A 20,744-nucleotide genomic window follows, 5' to 3' on the forward strand; every position below is an offset into this window, starting at 1 on the left:
ATCCTTACACTTTTACATTAAGTCGACTTAACGGTTTACGTCGTCAACTATACATTTTCGCTACACTTAGAATTTTCATTCCTTGCTATTCAAGAAACTTTGTAAAGGTTTTTACTTTGTGAAAAAAGATTTTGAAAAGACTCCGATTTTTAAACCTTATCAATTCAGCCCCCCTCTTGGTGTTGAAACTGAGTCATTGTTTACACCCTGGCAAGTGTACCAGATCGTATCAAGTAATAATAGAACAATAAGTCTAGATTTCATTTCCCAAGGGACTTTGTGGCCTAAATGTTCATGTGAATTGATCGCATATGACTTGAAAGAATAATAATTTGAGATTGTAATGCAAAGACAAAATTAAACATGCAAATGCAAAAGTTGAATCAATTGATAGATAAGAATATGGATGAATGAAGTTGTTGGGGTTTACAATTTCATCCTGATCCACTCTCCTATATCTACTATTCCTATTATATTCCACTTTACTATCAATGTTCATGCAACTTTCTAAATTACTCTAAACTCGATCCCTCGACAAAAAGAGCCTATTACAATAATTACTAGTTTGCTATTCCTAGTCTCCCTAGCAATTACTAATGCATTAATAACAGAAGCTTAAAGCAATTGACCATCCTACTCTTATCTCTAGACAATATTGCATAATCAAGAGAATTCTTCTCAGTTCTAGATTTCCCCGTACGTTCCCATATCGACAAAATCAAAGATCATGACACTGAATGAGTTAAACAATGCAAGCTTTAAAGTACAGAGAAGAAAACCCAAACTATTGATAATACAAGTATATGAATAAAATAGGAATTTCAATATAAGAGAGTTTCACAAAGATTACATTGTTCCCCAACAACAAAGGGTTTAGTTCACCATTGACATGGTGAAACTATATGGATTTAATGGAAAGAATGAAAGAATAAACCCTATAATTGGTGAATTGGAGCCTCAGCATCCAAAAGCCTCCTCCAAGGAGTGTAGAAGATGTTCTGTCGTCTTTCTCTGTCAAAAGATTACCCTAGAATAGTTCTGAGGGTCTCTTTATAAGCTATGAAAAATTACAAAATTTTGGCCCAAGCCCAACTATAGTGCTCAGCGCTGGATTTGACCGCTCAACGGTAGGTGCGGCACTCTACTGGATCGCTCAGCGTTGACGCCCAAGCCTCCTGCCGTATTGAATTAAAGTTCTCAGCACTCAACGGTGGGTTCTGGCGCTCAGCGGTGGCAACAGTTTTTCATTCACTCCTCAGTGTTAACGCTTAAGCGTTCTACTGTATTGAACTCCACAATGCTGACGCTCAACGCTGAAATTGGCGTTGAGCGGTGGGAGCGATTCCTCTTTTGCACCTTTCTTCATCCTTTCTTGGGTCCAATTCCTTCCTACTTCACTTTCCATCCTTCAATTCTCATTAAATCCTGTCAAAAAAAATGTAAAACCAAGCATAATATCTCTAAAACCAACTTTGACTCTCTTGTGAACTAACTTAATTGTTTTGTATGATTTTAAACTCATTCTAAGTCATAAAGGGTGTGTTTTAATATCAATTTAAAGTATAAAAATAACGGCTTTTAGACCGTTATCAGTCATCCTGTTTCCAACAATTGACACTAGAGTTGGTTTTCATAAAATATTTGAAAAACTAGTCGCCTTTGTTTTTCCTTGAATCAACTCTATCCTGGATAATGGCTTCTAGTTTTCAAACCTTTGTTGAAGGTGCATCTACAAACAGACCACCACTGTTTGCGGGTGAAAATTGTCCTTTTTGAAAAATTAGAATGCAAATCTTTTTTGAGTCCGTGGATAGAGGAATTTGGGATTCAACTTTGAATGGTCCTTTTGAGCCAACTCATAGTGTTGCTGGAAAAATTGTTATGAAAATTTTTTCTGAGTGGTCTTAAGAAGAGAACAAGAAAGCACAATATGATGTCAAAGCTAGAAATATCATTGCCTCTACACTAACTGTTGATGAATTTTTCAGGATATCTCAATGCAAATTTGCCAAGGAGATGTAAGATGTCTTGGAAGTCACTCATGAGGGCACTGATGAAGTCAAGAGAGAAAGGAAGAATTCTTTGATTCAAGAGTATGAACTTTTCATGTGAAGTCCAGAAAAGATTCACTCATATTGTAAATCACCTTATGGCTCTTGGAAAAGTCTTTGACAAGGAAGAGATTAATATCAAGATTTTGAAAAGTCTAAACAGAAGCTGGCAACCCAAAGTCACAACAATCTTTGAGTTCGAAGATCTGACTACCATGGACATGGCTACAATGTTTGGAAAATTGAGAGCATAAGCTAGAACTTGGAAATTTGAAGGACTAAGAAGATATTGAAGAGAAGAAGTCCACTGCACTGAAAGCAATGAGCAATAAAGCCTCAAAGCCAGAGTAAGAATCAGATGCTGAGATGGACAACAAAGAATTGATGACCATGGTGGAAAGGAAATTTATTCGACTTATGAAAAATAACAGTCAACTTACTAACCATGCAGGTCAAAACAAAGCTAAGAAAGCTTTCAGGTTAAGTGTTGTTCAATGCTATGAATGCGGGAAAGAGGGACATATCAAACCAGATTGTCCATACCTGAAGCCGAAGCATAAAGCCATCAGAAAGTTTCCTCAGGACAAGAATAGAAAGCAGAAAGGAGCTTATATATCCTAGGAAAATAGTTATTTCGAAACATCAAGTGATGAAGATGTTGATTGTGATGAGGAATAAAACATCTGTTATATGGCTAGAGCATCATTGGCTGACTACGACAATGACGCAGAGTTTGAACAAGAACCGATAGAAGTCAAATACAACCTACTGCTGGATGCCTTCAAAGAAATTCATGATGAAGCTATGCGACTCCAATACAAGGTTAATCGACTTAACTCTGTTAGAAAAGATTATGAACATAGGATCAATTATCTTGTCACTGATAATGAGAAACATAAAAAAGAGTTAGATGAAGCCTTATTGTCTGCTAAGAAGGTTAAAATTGAAACTGTTACAGTATAGAAAGAATGTGATAAATGCCCTGCTCATGTGAAACAAATAGATTACTTGACTAGCGCTCTAGCCAAATTTACACAGGGTAGAGAAAATCTGAATGTTGTATTAAAATCTACTGGTAGGGTAATTAATAGACAAGGCATTGGTTACAAAGCTAATTCTAATAGGTCCAATAAAAGAAAATTTTCATATTTAAGCAAACTTGTCAAACATGCTTGCTTTTATTGTAATAGTATTGGTCATACTGTTAGAAATTGTTATTATAGAAGAGTTGAAGTTCCTAAAGAATTATACGTGTGGATACCTAAGGAATATCTGGCTACAACTAACAATCAAGGACCCAAATTTAAATGGGTACCTGCAAGAAAAACCTGAACAGTTTTGCAGGATTTGAAACAGGTGCAGTGAGAACTCAAGGATGAATTAACATGGATATTTCAACCATCTTGAGTGTCTACAAATGGTAACATGCATTATCTTATTGCACCATGCATGAAAAGCTTGATTATTTGATATTTGATTGTTTGAAGTTTGTTTGATTGATTGTTTGAATGATTTGTGTGAAAATCAAATTTTTTGAAGTCTAGTCAACTTAATTATAGGCATAGTCGAATATGCGTCTCTGTTTGTCTGTATCTGTTTTAAAAACCTCACGTCTTACAGTAGTCAACTTTGATTTTATTCAAATCAACTGAATTTCTCTAGTTTGGATCTTACAAAATTTGAAAATTTAAAATGGACTTTTTAAGAGTAAACTTGTTCACACCTTTATATATATGGGTGCTTTGTATTTCTCTGATTCATACACCCTGTAAACAAAACCCTTATTCTAGTGAAAGAAGTCTCTACACTGTTGAAAATGCCTGCCTCTTCATCTCGTCCTGGAAAGCAATATGTGTTTGCAATACGGGAAGCAGATCCTTTTGGATGGTTTAGCGATAATGAGCAAATGACTGACTTCATATGCAAATGGGGTTTCAAAGAAGTAATACAACACACATGTATGAGCATTCTCTTATTCCGTAATGAAGGCTTTGCATTTCAAGAATGGTTGGATAAGGCTGGTTTGACAAAGTTTGTTGAGCTGCAAGGTGACTGTTATCCAAACCTGGTCAAAGTTTTCTATTCTAATATGAGAATAGATGGGATGTCTGAGATCAAGAGTAAAAGGTGTTGATATCACCATAAATTACTTCATCTGAAAATTTGTTGTAGGTCTTCAACAAAAAGGACAAATGGCTCATCAAGGGATTCCTGGATTCTACAAAAACGACATAAACAACAACTTGTTAAAGAATCCTGGTTTGACAGGAAAGTATGAATCTTTTAGCATCAAGAACTTGAGAATGAATGAGTGTCTATGTGCATATATGATCACCTGGATATTGCTTCCGAGCGAGGATGATCAATCATTGCTAAAAGGGGAAGACATATATTTGTTATATGCTTTGCAAACTGGTACTCCAACAAACTGGGCATATGTAATCCATGATCACATGTTGAAGTTTACAAAAATAAAAGGGCTTAGTCTTCCAGACGGGGTCTTCTTCAGCAAAGTGCTAAAGATGCAGAAGGTGGACCTAACAAATGAACAGGTTGTCTGCTGCAACAAGAAAAATGTGATGGAAACGTTGTTTCTGGACTCTACAGGTTTTAGAAAATTTAGAGAGGATTGGATCATAATTGATGATATTCTGTATACTGCACAAATGAATCCTATAAGCATTGATTCATCCATATACAAGTTTCATCCTCAAACCATATTTGAAAAATTTGTGGATGAAAGATTTAAGAGACTTGATGACAAGATTATCTTACTGCACAGGTCATTATCTGATCTGAATGGGAAGATGGATTATGCATTACGGATAAATGCCTTTGGAAATACCTCTGTAGATGACTCTCAAAGTCGAAAGAACGGTGCTGATAAAAGGATTGTAGAGTCTTCTGAATCAGAATAGAATTTTGTGTTTACAAGAGTGCTCTTGAGTCTTTTGTTTGTGTCTTTGTCTTTGTTCTTGTAGTTCTTTTGATAATGGCTTAGAATTGCCATAATGTTTGTTTTGTTCAGCTCAATCACTTGTAATATATCTTTGAACAAGTAATGAAGTTAGTCGTTTTTGGTTCAAATTCATTCAACTGAGTGATTGTTGAAGTTTATTATGCACATACTCACTGTTACATTAATTGTTTTGCATACTTACTTCTTATCTATTTAATTTCTTGCATTGCTATAATTCTAAACTGCTTGGTCTTCAAGAGACCGTGAAAGCTTTTATAGGAAACATTGCTTTGGAACTTACTGTTGGAATCACAACTGTCTGGAAAAGAAATGAAATCGACTCAACAAATGGTTTAATCGACTTATCACTTATAGGGGGTGATGAATTCCATTAATTGGAATTTGGTTATTAAGTTTCTTGATCATTTTATATCGGTTGTCTTCAATATATCTTTGTTCATATATGACTGGTTTACAATGAGATTATATTGTGAGATTGTGATAGTTGTATCTTTGCTTGGTTGAATTGCTTGCAATCATAACACTGATAGAATCTTGATACAAACTGATTGTATGCTCTGATACTTGTGTATCTACATTGTGCATTTAAATATGATTTTGTTGTATGCATAATGACAGGGGGAACATTACTTGTTTGCATAGATTTTTCACATGCCTACATTCTAGGGGGAGTTTATCTATTTCATGTGAATATCTGTTATAGGGGGAGCATCTTTGCATGTTTAATCTGTTTACATTGATTTACACATATGCATCTCTAGTATTTTAAGTTATCAGTATATCCATATGTGAAAGCAAACCTCTTTTGCTGATGCACAAAGGGGGAGAAATATGGTTAAAAGATTAATATGATTGAAAAGTTAGATTAATCCGCTTATTTTCTTGATATGTGATTGATTGCTTGAAATTGTTTTATTCAGAGTAAATGTACTGTGCTGAAATATGTTGATATTATCTTTTAATTGCTATGATACATTGAAAAAATAAGTTAATTTGCTCTGATACATTGAAAAGCTCATTTAATCACTTGTTCTTACTTATTGCTTATATTAGCTCTGATTCTAGTGATTAATTGAATGATTTTATGTGCTATTTGTGTACAAACATGGTTGCTTATTAATCATGGTTGTGCATCATCAAAAAAGGGGCGGATTGTTGCGATTGTTCATAAGGGAAGCACTGGTTTAGCTGAACCTTAATCTCATAGTGCTCTAGTTACTCTGGTATTTTATGATGACAACACATTATTAATAACACGTATTTTTATGTTTTACATGTTCTATTCTTTATTGTGGAACATATCTTATTAAACATGTTTGTGTTCATATTGATATATGAAAGCACATTATCAGATCTTATATCTGTTACATCATTTATGAATGCATTACATATATTTTTGAAGAGAAAACCACATGCACTGTGATGAACTTATATTGTGTGCATAACTGCAAGTTTTAATCGACTTTAAGTCGACTTTATTATGAAGTAAGTCGATTAAAACTCGTGACTATGCACAAATTTTCAAAAGCAGTGTTGTGTGTGATTTTGCATTGAAAAGTTTTTCAAACTGAGCTAAAGTGCCTAAGTCGACTACATGCGCAGTGGATCCGACTTAGTTAGTTATTTGATTTGAAATTTTGTTAATGCTTATGTACAGTAACAACTATATTTCAAATGTCTGTTAAAACATTTATGAAAGTCAATTTTATTAAATGCAAAATCAATTTGGTTATTATGACTGCAGCTAATTTGCTTAATTGTTATATATGTCTGATGACAGTCGACTTCATTAGTAGCACAGTCGACTACAATAGCGTCTGACTTATAGAAAACTATAAATAGACTTGACTTAGTTGATAACATAGGGCTTTGGATATTCTGCCATTTTCATTTAGATTTATAGATTGTGATCTCTGAGAAAAAGGCTCCAAGAACTCATCAAGAAGACGGTGGAGATCTTTCTTGCAATAGTGTCTTAAGGAGGAACTGTATTGCGCTTTTTGTTTGATCAGAGTTATTCACAACTAGTGTATTCGTATTGATCAAGACAACTTTCAATCCATTGGAGATTGTTCTCTTGTTGTGATTACAGGAGGTTGACTCGTGGAGAATGTGGGTTAAAGATTGGAGAAAAGGGTATATCTTGTTGCAAATCTTTATGTTGTTACCTATATTTTGGTTAGAGGGTTAGAGAGGTGTTTTATATTTTTAGCGTGGAGGTCTCTATATAAGCCTTGTTGTAAAAACCATGACCATTATAGTGTTGGAAAACATGTAGGCTTCTTTATAAACCAAGAGGGGGGGGGGGGTGAATTAGTGATGTTTCAAAAATATGTTCTTTTCGCAATCTTAAAAACAAAGTATAAAGCTTTTTAAACTTTCTTGAAATGCAAGCAATCAGAAAATGTATGCAGCGGAAAAAAGGTAGTAGACTACATTAGAAATAGAGTCGACTGGAATTAAAAGATAAAGGATAGAGAAAATCAAACACAGGTTTTTATATTGGTTCGGTCAACAATGCCTACATCCAATGTCCTTCCACCCAGAAGCAAATGCACTATAATGGTTGTGGTTTTTACAACAAGGAATTTATAGAAGACCTCCACGTCAAAAATATAAATCTCCTCTCTAACCCAAAACCAAAATATAGCTGCACAACAAAACCATAATTGCAGCAAGAATCCCCTCTTCTGCAATCTACAACACCACTTTGAACAATCCTCAAAGTGAATTATTCCCCTGTATCACAACAGGTACAATTCCAGTAGTCTTCACAGGATGTCAAGCCTTCAACACGATCAAACAGAGGCTCCTTTCTTGTGCAGGTAATGATCAACAAGTGTAAGCGCACAATGTCTCCTCAATGAATCTCGTTCAAGAAAGATCACCACCGTCTTCTTGGAGAATTCTTGGAGCTAAGAGATATCTGAAACAGAAATGAAATTTCTCAGTTCATCAAAAGTCTTTGAACAAACCTGTGTTCAGTCTATTTATAGATTTCTATTATACAGTCAGATTCTCAGTCGAATGTGCTACTAATTCAGTCAACTGTATTATAACAGTTATAACAGTTTAGTCAACATAGTAGCTCACGGTCAACAAATAACATAACACAATCAATATAGTTGACCAAGTCATCAATGATCAACTAACTTTTTAAAAATATAGTCGTTAGAGTGCAAGAGCATAACAAAAATCCAAATCAAACAACAGATATAGCCGAATATGTAAAACACATAGTCGACATCAACCATGTAAAACATTTTGAAATTCTTTTCTTCTCAAAAATACACATAGCACTGATCCTCAAAATCTGCACAAAAACTTTAGTATAGTCAAATCCATTTACAATGTAATCAACTGTACTAGAACTTTGTCACACAGTTAAAAGTTCATAAAAGTTCTTGTGTTTTTCAGCTTTGAAACATGTGTAGTAGAACATTTTAAATGATGCAAAGGACATAGCACATAAAGCATCTAAGCGCGTTCCAGATATATATCAACCAATCAACATAGGAACATGTAACACAGTTCACAAACATGTTCAACAGATATAACAGTTAATATGCATAAGAACATGTAATAACAACAAACAACATATGCATGTTATTAAGCAATGTGTTGTCATCATCAAAAACTAGATTGATATAGAAACTGTGTTGTCAACAATCTCCCCTTTTTTTGAAGATGCACAACCATGATTAATAACCAACCATGTTTGCACAGTCTAATTCAAAACAACAAAATATCAAGCAGAATAAGCAGAATATGAGATAGAATAAAAATGCATTTTTCCCTTTCATATTCTCCCCCTTTCATAAGGTTTTCATACAATATCTCCAATATCTCCCCCTTTGTGCATTAGCAAAAAAGGTACGCTCTAGATATTTATGCTGAAATATCAAACAAAGATGCATCAAAATAGAAATATGCAGTAGTCAATATGCAGTGATGCTCTCATTTGCACATTTAAATCACATGAAAATGATAACTCCCCCTGAAGTGCAGGCATGTGAAATACAAATGTGTAAAATGTGATACTCCCCTGTCATTATGCATGGATATTAAAATCAGATCAGATGCACAATGCAGTATAACTCAGAGTACACAAAGCAGTATACTACATATATGTATCAAAGATAGGATAGTCATGCAATGATACAATCAACAATCTCACAATATTATCTAAAATAAGATATATAAAGGTCAATTTATATCAGAGATATTAGCATATATTCAGAATAAGCAATCAATGAAAGAATAACCAAATTCCAGAATTGGAATTTATAACCTTGTTATAGAACGTCGATTGTTGTAATTCTCCAGTCGAATATATTGCTTTCCAAAGATGTTGAATTTCACTTGTAATTCTGAAAGCAATTTTCTTCCTGAAAAACTTTAAAAAATCATTTCCAGATCAAGCATTTTAGTTAAGCAAGAAATATAATCAATAGTAACAAAACTCAGAATGTAAAGATGTAAAATTGTTCAAGCATATTCGACTTCACACGAAACATAGTCGAATCAATCAATCAATATATCAGATATTAAACAATCAGATTAAAGCAATTGAATTGATTCTAAAAACTAATTTCATTCCTTGAGAAAAGATGTTACATGATAGGACCAAATAATGGAAAACAAAAGGACAAAAGATGGCATTATAAGTCATACAAAAAAGAAAACCAAAAGATAGCCTATGACTCTAGACAAAACAGGGTAAACAGAACTTTATTCTGATTCAGAGGATTCTTCAATATTTTTGTCTACACTGTTTATGCCATTGTCGATGTCACCAATTGATGATTCTTCAAAGGCTTTTATGTGTAATGCATAGTCGATCTTTCTATGAAGCTCAGAAAGAGACTTTTGCATCATAATCAGTTTGCTTTCCAGTTTGTCAAATCTCCTATCCACGTATCCTTCAAAAGTGCTCAGAGGATGAAACTTGTATCTGAAAGGATCAACATTCATAGGATCCATTTCATTTGTAAATGGGTATCATCAACCATAGTCCATTAATCTTTAAGTTTGATGATTCCAACTAAGCTTAAGAATAATTTTTCCATAACATTGCTCTTGTTGCTCAAAATGATGCTTTCATACATGAGATCCACCTTTTGTATTTTAAGTACTTTGTTGATGAATACACCATACGACAGACTTAATCCTTTGCCTTTAGAGAATTTCATCATATGATCACGAATAACAAAGGCCCAATTTATTTGAGTTCCTGACATTAAGGCTGATATCAGGTGTATATCTTCATCATTTAGCACCGATTCATCATCTTCTCATGGGAGCAGTATCCAAGTAATCACGTAAGCATAAAGACATTAATCCATTTGGACATTTCTGATATAAAAATTTTCATACTTGCTGGCTAAGGCAGGATTTCTTAGAAAGCAATTATATAAGTCTTTGTAGTCGAAACCAGCCATCCCATGATGTGATAATGTTCCTTCTTGTTTCAGACCAACAATGTTTTCCCAGGTGAATCAGTAGATGGTAATATCAACACCCTTTACTTTTGATACTAACAGGTTTCCCTCTCTCCTGAGATTGCAGTAAAATACCTTGACTAAATTCGGGCAACAGTCACCTTGCATTTCAACAAAATTTGCTAGGTTATCTTTGAGAAGCCACTCTTGAAACTTGAATCCTTCATTTTTGTAAAATGCAATGTTTATGCACTTATGATGCATAACTTCCTTGTAACCCCACTTGCAAATGTAATCAGTTCGTGTGTCATCCTTGTTGAGCCATCCAAAAGGATCAACTTCTCTTCTTGCTACCATAGGTCTCTTTTCAGATCTTGATGATGAAGCAGCCATTTTCACCGAATGATAAATAGATTTCTCTTGAATCAGAATAAGGGTTTTGTTTATCACAGTGTTTGTTTATCATAAATAGATTACATAATTCTTTTATTAATATTTAATTTTGCTATTTATTTTGACAGATATATGGCTGATCATCCATATTCTTCAGGGGATGAGGCTCCCCCTACCAGATCCACTAGAGGACCCACCAAGATGAAACAACTTTTGATTAGAAAGAATAGTGGTGAAAGAACTCCAGTGAATGTGAACGTGATCACGGGTGTGGCAACTGGCCCCTATGTAGATGACTTTCGGTCATACCTTGAAGTAGTGGCACGTGATAGGATTAATATTCTCACTCCATCTTTTGATCATGTGTCCGAGGTTGATCGGAACATTATATGGAACGATATATTCGTAAGTTAGTTAATATCATTTGAATTAAAATTTGTTTATATTGATAATTTTGTACCGATACAACTTTATTATGTTTATTTCAATTGACATTTGACATTCCAAATGTCGCAACACTTAGAAATAAGTGTTTGTCAACTGTTGCTNAAAACTTCANAAACTTTAAAAGTAAGTTGACATCAAGATATATCTTTGGACACCTTAAACATAAGTCTCCATGTAGTTCATATAAGTCCATTGATCAAGAGACTTGGCGGCTTTTTAAAGAGAGTCGGATGTCAGAGGAATGACAGGTTAGTATAGTTGATATTATTCAACTCCTCATTAACAAATATATATCATATGAACTAATTAATTAATGTGTATGTGACAGGCAATTAGAAGCAAAGCACAAGGAGCAAGTGCTCATAACAAAAACCCCCACCTATTATCTCGTGGTGGGTATAGGAAGCTTGAGGAGAAAATCCTCAAGCAAAAGGCAGATGCTAGACCACCATCTCAGGGTGGTAGCCCCCCTTAGCCTCCTTTTCCACCTTCTAGAAATGAAAAATGGAAGTTGGCTCGTATGAGACCATCGGGCACCTACTCTTCCGGCAGTGCACGGGAAACTTCTGAAAGAATTGTAAGTTATGACTGTTCCTAAAATAATAATAATTGTAATTAAACATACTATATTGAACTTTTTAAAGAATAATGGTGTTTTATAATGTTACAGGACTCCTTGGTTAAGCAAAGCTCCCAAAGGTCAATTCACTCTAGAGGGTCGCCAGGATATTCTTACTGCTGCGATTGGACGACCTGAGCACCTTGGACGTGTACGTGCTGCTGGTCCTGGAGTAGGAATGAAAGATTATTTTGGGAGCTCTTGTCGTCAGCCTTCATATGCATACAACGAAGCACAAAGAGAAAGGATGACACAAGAGATCACAAAAAAGGTCTGAGCGGACCTTACGAACCAGATCACAAACAAGGTTAGATCAAAGCTCAGGGCTGAATTCAACTCCATGTTCCAACAGCAGTTTGAGAACTATGGCATGCGCCCGGTGCCATCTCCTGTACAAGAACAGGAACATGTTGTGCCTTCCACAGGTAAACTTCATAAACATTTATGTGAAATTATTTATATCTTTTGTGTAATCTAAATTTACTCTAACAGGAAGAAGCAGGAAAGGAAGTTGTTCCGCACCATCTGTCCCAGGGAATGACATGGACGATGCTAGTCCATATCTACTATACATTTTAGACGATACCGAGACGATCCTAGTAGCTCATGGAACACTGTTTAGGTCAGCAACTGTTGTTCATGGTATGCAACTATTAGAGGATGAGGTGAAGGTATCAGTGGACGAAATGATCATACCAGATGCCTCAGTTCCTCTGGCCACTGAAGAGATTTTCATTGTGGAACAAGCATTGAAGTCCTTTATCACTTGGCCTAAACATTTGGTTGGTTCAGTTTCGGACCCTTCGGTATGAAATTCTTCTTTACACTTCTCAATTTTAAAGGTTATTGATGTCAAAACTTATCTTATTTTTTCATGTAACAACAGACGCAAGTACAGGAGAAGATTCCTCTATCTGAGGATGATCCTCTTACTTCATTGCATCTACTTGCTGACATCCTTGAAGATAAGCCTTTGGAGGTTGAGTATGATGCTAATGTATTTGGGATAGGCTCTGAGGTCCCAATATACCTTCATAGCCAAGATGTCAGTGTGCTTGTGTCGGGAACACAAGAGTTGAATATTTCAATTATTCAGCTATGGATGATGTAAGTCTATGAGCAATTATTTATATATAAAATTGATTTATATATCAAGTATACTTATATCAAAGTTAATTTTTGATTTCAGGTATATGTCTGGGGTCAGTAACAAGTTGGGGCGTTATGATGATTATGGATTCATTGATCCCCAATCAATTCATGAATCAAATGATTTTGATCAGATCAACACAAATCTGATAAAAAGTTTTGGCCGCGGCAAGAAAATATACTTTTTGCCTTATATATCCAGGTAAGTGAACTTTGTTAACAAAATAAAGTTCCATATATGATTTTAATATATAATAGTTAAGTTATTATGAATTTGAGGCGCCATTGGCAGCTTCTTGTTATGTCTATGCAAGAGAACTATGCTTTGTGGTTCTGCTCATTGCACAGGCCTCCTCCCACACATCTCAGACAAGCAATTGATTGGTAAGAACGTCAATGTTTGGACTTTCTTTGTTATATAAATGAATGCTAAAACCTTTTTTTATATATAGTTCTATTCCAGCAAGTATGATAATGGTTGGGAGATCAATTGCTAACAGTAGAAAGATTGTTTGGATTTCTCTCAAGGTTTAACATATGCTAAAGCCATACTTTCTTATAGTTGTTTTATTTTAATGTTATTCACTATCTATTTACAACTGTGATGATATATTGTAGTGTAACAGACAAAATGGGTCATATGAGTGCAGATACTATGTAATGTATTGGATAGCCCAAATTGTTCGTTCTCACATCACAAGAGGCTGGGAAACGGTAATATTTAACTTTAACAAATTTTGATTTTTTTCTCAAATTTAGAATTCATATACACTAATTAATATGAATTCTTGTGCAGAAATTCAAGACTACTACACCAGTTCCTGAGAAGCCACTATTATTCATGAGGAATGCTGCTGCAAAGTATATAGTTAGATTATACAATAGATCTTAGTTACTAGATTTCAACATTACATTTGATTAGATTGTACTTTATTAGACTCTGTACTTTATTTGATGTTAAAATACATTTCAACATGTATTTGTTCTGTTGAAAATGAATTTGAACGTGTATTTGATATGCAGGTCTGTTTTTGTGGTAGTGGATATCATAAAAACAGACCTGCTATTTTAAAAAACTGCAGGGGAATATGCCGCGGTTGTTACCACAACCGCGGTATAAAGTGTTTGTTTTTATTTTTATTTTTTTTAAAGACCTTTGGCCGCGGTTAGTGCCAGAACTGCGGTCTATTATTAGGTTTTTTACCGCGGTTCCAACCGTGACCTATACTGGATATATATTTTTTTTTTAAAAAAAAGGGGTTTGGGCCGCGGTTCCTACTACAACCGCGGTATATTCCCCAATCATTTTACCACGGTTGTAACCGCGACCTAAAGTCTCTAACTTACTACCGCGGCTGAATATGCCGCGGTTCATAAACCGCGACGTATAGTGAAAAATAACCACGGTATATTCCCTTCGTTGCACTAGTGAGTCATTCTCTAGTGGCAGCCGATGATGATGATGACATAAGAAGGTATGTCAATATCTGCATTTGAAAAAACCAAGAGTTTAAAAACTGGTAAGGTTTAGAATCAAGGATTACAAGTTCAACTAGAGCGAGTCTAGAGTAGAAGTGAGTATTTAGCCTATAATCTTAGCCATCCTTTTGATAAATATTCATTCTAGAAAAAAGTGTCACAAAACAGGATCACAAATCAACACTCATTATGGTAAGGTTAATACTACCACCATCATTTATTTCTTGCTGGTGAAAAAACAAGAATGGATGTATGCAGTTTAGTCCATTTTCATAGCAGCTAAGTGATTTTTATTTGGTTATCATTGAGCATGTTTGGATACTATCTCAAAAAACTGAAAATTTGAATTGTGTAGAAATCCATTCAAAGGACTTAACGCACATTGATAACGCTTGATTGCAGTTTCTATTTTTCTGTCTTTTCTGATTTACACAGTTTTGTTAACCTATGTTCTTGTTGCTCTCGGTATAAATAAGCTTTCATCCAAAACTTGTGTATCATATTCTTTCAGATAATAAAAATTCTTTTCAAGTTTCTATTCTTTCTTATTTCTTGTTTACCGTCTTTATGTTTTGTCATTGTTCTTGTATCTTACAAAACCATAATAGACCAGATCAATGCTTGAATAGAGTGAAAACCCAAAGAGTTGTTGCAACATGCAGTTATAGGATTCAAGATGAACTCGTAACAACAAAAATGGTAACAGTAATCATCATAGGCTGGAAACCATAAATAAACAAAGATTCAAGTTTTACTCTCAATTATATTGAAGATAAAAATCTAAGAAAACAATTCTTCATCATTGAATTCCAGAAGAAGTTTAACCTTTATCATTTCACACTATGCAAATGTGGAAACAGAAGCATTTTGGGCAGCAAACAAGTTCCATGCATTTCAAAAACTTGTGTTCAATCTTGACATTGCAGCACGTGATGATGAGCATAGTGGCCACTAACATGATGAACACTTAAATTACAACATGGTTTAACCCCTCGCACACTTCCACTTGAATCGTAATTCCCAAACGCCAAATCACACTCACACTCACTACACCCATCTTTTTGCAAGTATGAGTAAGAATTTTCAATCACTTCCCTTAAACTAAAAAACCCTATGATTTTAGGGATCTCACTACTGCACAAAATCTCATCAACTAGGGGGTTTCGAATGAATTTAATCAACAAACAGCGGCTCTTGCAACGCGTCGACGAGAGGATGCGAGAGAGGTTACGGTGTTTGTGGAGTTTATCTATTAGGGATAAGAGGGAGGAGAGGATGCGAGAGAGGTTGCAGAGGTTAGGGTCGGAGGAGAAGACGACGTAAGACTTGGCTTCGAGGTGGTGGACCGTGTCAATGGCGGTACTGGAATCTGTTGGGAAGAGGAAGAAGAAAGGAGTGATGTTCCTGTAAAGGGCTTTGGAAGTTTCAGAGCTTCAATTTTGCCACCTCATGATTTTTAATTTAAATGAAATTTTCACTTAATTAAACAGTGCACATCAGCATTAACACATCAACATTGGTTTAACGCCGTCTGAGAACATTTAACGGAGAGGGTAAAATGTGTGCATTTTTACAAAAATTATGACCCAATTGAGACAGTTCAAAACTTGAGGACCAAACTGAGATTTTCACACAAATATGAGGACCAAGGGAGGAATTAAGCCTTTTTATATATAAATATTTAATATAATATATTTTTAATAAATTTGGTTGACCGATGTGGCTAGAAATGTAACATCCCATTTTTAATACCAAAATACTACTAAAATAAGATATTACATATATGAAAATTGAACCTTTATAAGAAAACAAACCTATGAAGGACAAGATCTACACTTGTAGAATCATATGACTTTTCAACTATTTCACCCTCACCTCTCACTAGAGCAACTGAAAAGACTGTCATCCTAAGCTCACACCATTGAGGTGATCATCACAAAGAGAAAACAACAAACAACAGACAACACAAAAGCAAGGGTAAGCTAGTGGTAAAATAGTTCATCATAATACAATACACATTCCATTATACATTATATTACACACATAATAAACATATATCATAACCCTATCACATCATTTGACTTGACTCATCCGGATATAGTATGAATGTCGAGCTATGGTGGTTCCTGTACTTGTGGTGGCTTCTACTGCTCTGCAAAGCCCTTGTAATTATATATATATATATAGACACACACGCACACACACACATATATTTCACATAAACATGGCATACTATCACATGAAACCTCTGATATACATTAAACAACAAGAAACACCATTACAAGTCATTAGAAGTCACATAATTACACAATTTCTTCATGGCATCTTGATACTCACATTTAGGTAAGGAAAACAACTTTGAAACCCTCACTAACAACTTCGGAAGGGTCCAAACCCCGCAAAATGACCTAAAGACAGTGCTCCCAAACCTTTACCATTCGCTGAGCGAATAAAACTGAAAGTGCTCCCAGACCTCGACCATTCGCTGAGCAAATCCACTCGCTGAGTGAAAGCCCTCAGACAAATGACCTACCTCTACCACCATTCAATAAGCGAATGGATTCGCTCAACGAGTCTACATAATTTGCAGAAACAAAATCTGTAGAATTACGCGACCTACACCAAGTTTACCAATTCCAAATATTTTTCCCAACTTCTAACCTTCCTAGATTGTGGTATATACCTAATTATACTTAACCAAGGTTGTTTAAACACTTCTAACCTAAATCTAAACAAGGAAACTCAAAATCTCACCAAAATACTCTCAAAAACTCAACTTAGGGATCCAAATTGAATTCTACAACTTTTGGTGCAATTCCAAGCAACTTAGGGACTCTAATAAGTTCTAAATGACTTACCAAGACTCTCCAAACTGCCCAATTGCACATAGAACTCCAAACTCAAAATTTCACTAGTCCACTTCCTATAATTGAGTCCTAAAACAAGTAAAACTCTTCCTCCTTACCATCATACTCTTCTAACTCAAATTCCTAACATCTCCAAGTACTTATCAGATCCAAACTAGCTCAGAAACAACCCTAACTTCACCAAAATTGTTCCACCACCCTTTTTCCCCATTTCACTACTTTAAGCTTCCATTTTATACTAGACAACCACTAACAATGAATTCTCTTCTATTATAACAGTCTAATAACACAATTAACTTCATCAATATCAAATTACAGCTTCACAAACATACACAAAACAGATTTTACAATCATCTAAACTACTCATCATCATAAAAGCCAAAACAAATTTTACAATTTCTACAAAATAGATCAAAACAAAACTACTGATCAAAACAGATTCTACAAAACAGATCAAAAGCACAACTCAAAGAAACCCCGACAGTTTGCTTGTACCGTGAGGAAATTCTAGAAACGCATACAAATCACCAATTGGTGATTGAAAAGAACCTTTAGAACCTAATTTGAGTTGGAAATTGAAAAAAAGGAACTCTTAATCCATGCAAACAGAATCATTTCACAGGATCAAGACCCCTAGACACTAGAGAAGAGGGTTAACCGCTTAACCGCTCGATTCACCCAATTGATCGGTCAGATTTGTAGCCCTTGATGCAATGGTCGTCTGGGTACCTCCTGATCGTCAAACAGAGGCTCCAAACGTGAGAAGAGTTAGAGAGATGTGAGAAAGGTAAAAGAACCTTGTTTTAAAGAGATAAAAAGTATTTAGATAATGAGATGAGCTTTAGAAATTTCTATTTATATTATACGATTATTTTAAAATAAAATACTCTATCTCATTATTTTAATACACCTATCTACTCTAATATTCTATTTTCTAGGTTTCTACATAAAAAATTAACCAAAAAAAATAGAACTTTTATATTAACTAAGCATGCATACTTGGGACTAATTTTATGTGACATTCTCATTAAAATTTTAATCCATGAAACCAATATAGTGCAACTTATCTAATTTCGATGTTTGCCATGTAGAAATGAGGAAATAAGAATAAAAAATTAGAAAAACAAAATGATTCCGTTGCCGGGACTTGAACCCGGGTCTCTCGGGTGAGAGCCGAGTATCCTAACCAACTAGACTACAACGGAGCTATGCTTTTATCTAAGTTATCTTAATGTATGTTTTGAAATCTACAGTTCGACACTGCCTAAATTATTCTGCTATTGGCTCCATAATAGTTGAAGTTAAAACTATTTTTACCTGTCATTAAGATTTTTGTCTATATTTGCAGGAACTTGGTTTTTGATGGGTGATGTCGTCTTCATTTGATCATGTTGTCGGAAATTGTTTGAATTTGTTCATTATTGTGACTATGGTGGGCCCAATCTATTATCCCTTTTCTATTTTGTTTGAGACAAAGCATAAATCTTTCATAAGTGGGAACTTTGGGTCATTGCCTTTCATCTGATTTAAAGTTGTAGGGTTTTATTGTTTTTCTGCTCATAAAGTCACCATATCTTAATCCACACCAACTCACAGGATCAATGTGGCTTTATCACACACTTGGATGTGTCGGAGAGAATATTCACTTATAGAGGAATATCTCATACATATGATTATTTACTATCGATTTAATTATAAAATGTATTTACAGTGTGAAAAAATATTATATATTTTCATCGTCAATTTCTGTTCAATTTAAAAAGTTGAGTTTTGTAGCAACAACTTTAAATAATTTCTAATTATAATTGATGAGATACATATTTTTTTTTTGCTATGGTTTATGTCTATAATTGAATTTATTTATTTGCGAGCAAATAATTTATTTAGTCTCTGTGTTTTCTTTCTACAGTGTCATTTTGAGGATGTGAATAGGGACACGTATATGTGTGGGAGAAAATTTTTTAACAAGAAATTTATCAAAAGTATATGAATTCTCGAGTGTTATCTGTTGACCTAGATGGTTTTAAAACTAATGAACATATCAAAGAGCTCGAGATTTAACATGCTACATGTAAACCCACGTATACCTGGAAAACACATCAACAAACGAAATGTAATAACGATCTCCATTAACAGAACAAATATGATAATATGAAAATCAATTCAAGAGGAGTATTATAGCATGTGTTCGAAGTAGGAAAAGGTAACTGGCGTAACTTTAATAACGCACAGGAATTACAAAATGAAGAACTAGATTCAGGTTTATATGAAATATTGTATGTATGTAAGACACGTTTAACTACTGGTAAATGGCAAGCCTAGCATGCCATAAATCCAAAACAGGAGATGTAGAAGAAATAGTATTGACCGAAGGAGAAGCATGCTGAAGATATGGATGAAAGATGATCACTGATGTCAGTTTGGTTAGAAGTAACCTTAGAGTTTTTTTGAGAGGACGAAGATTGCTGATGAATTTCTTGCATTAAGAAAACGATTTCCTCTTCCAGAAGCAGCTTGTCGTGAATGTCTTCCACGATCAGAGTTGTTGCTGCGATTGTATTAATTCCAAGAAGACGTAGAATTATAATTGAGTTGAATGGTAGAATCAACGTGAATATACTTTTCCAAGACGGTACCCAAGGAGAAGATTGAGAATGCAGATGCAATAACATCTCAAATCTCACAATCAATAGATTCAATAAATATTTGCATTCTAACCTTCTAAAATGCATAATTTTCACCTGTGAATAAAGGTGGTCTATTGATAGAGGTACCCTCTGCAAAGGTTTGATATGATCCTGCCATTTGAATGACTATCAAAGCGAGCTCTGATACCAATTGTTAGAATCGCTGCAACGGAATTATTAGCGTGGAATAACAAACCAAGAGGGGGTGAATTGGTTATATTACTTTTTCGTGCCTTTTAGTATTTTTCTCAAATTCACTTACTAAGCAGATAATTAAACTGAAATAAATAGAGTAAGGAAGAGAGAAAAGTTGCACAAATGATTATATCCTGGTTCAGATCACAAGGATCCTATACGTCCAGTCGCTTATCTCAAAAACAAGATAAACCTTTTTCATTAAACACAAAACAATTACAATTAATAGTCACGCAGAAAATTAACTTGTAAGTGTTTAGAATACCACCTCTCTTGAAACAACAAGAGATGAACTTACACCTCTTTTGAGTCTTCACAAAGGATGACCACCTTCTTCGAATACTTCACGAAGGATGATCATCTTCCAAGCACCTCCTCAGATGCACCAAGAATGAACAAGCTATTCTTCTGTCAACGCAGTAGCACTTCACAGCTT

At 34.7% G+C, this 20,744-nt stretch overlaps 1 non-coding gene across 1 annotated transcript; it reads right to left on the reverse strand.

The window, feature by feature from the left end:
- Positions 1–18,558: 18,558 nt before the first annotated feature.
- On the reverse strand, positions 18,559–18,631 carry TRNAE-CUC. Its single transcript has one exon. It is a non-coding gene; the product is annotated as a tRNA-Glu (tRNA).
- Positions 18,632–20,744: the final 2,113 nt, after the last annotated feature.

Source organism: Vigna radiata, chromosome 7, assembly GCF_000741045.1.
Source record: "Vigna radiata var. radiata cultivar VC1973A chromosome 7, Vradiata_ver6, whole genome shotgun sequence".
NCBI lineage: Eukaryota > Viridiplantae > Streptophyta > Magnoliopsida > Fabales > Fabaceae > Vigna > Vigna radiata.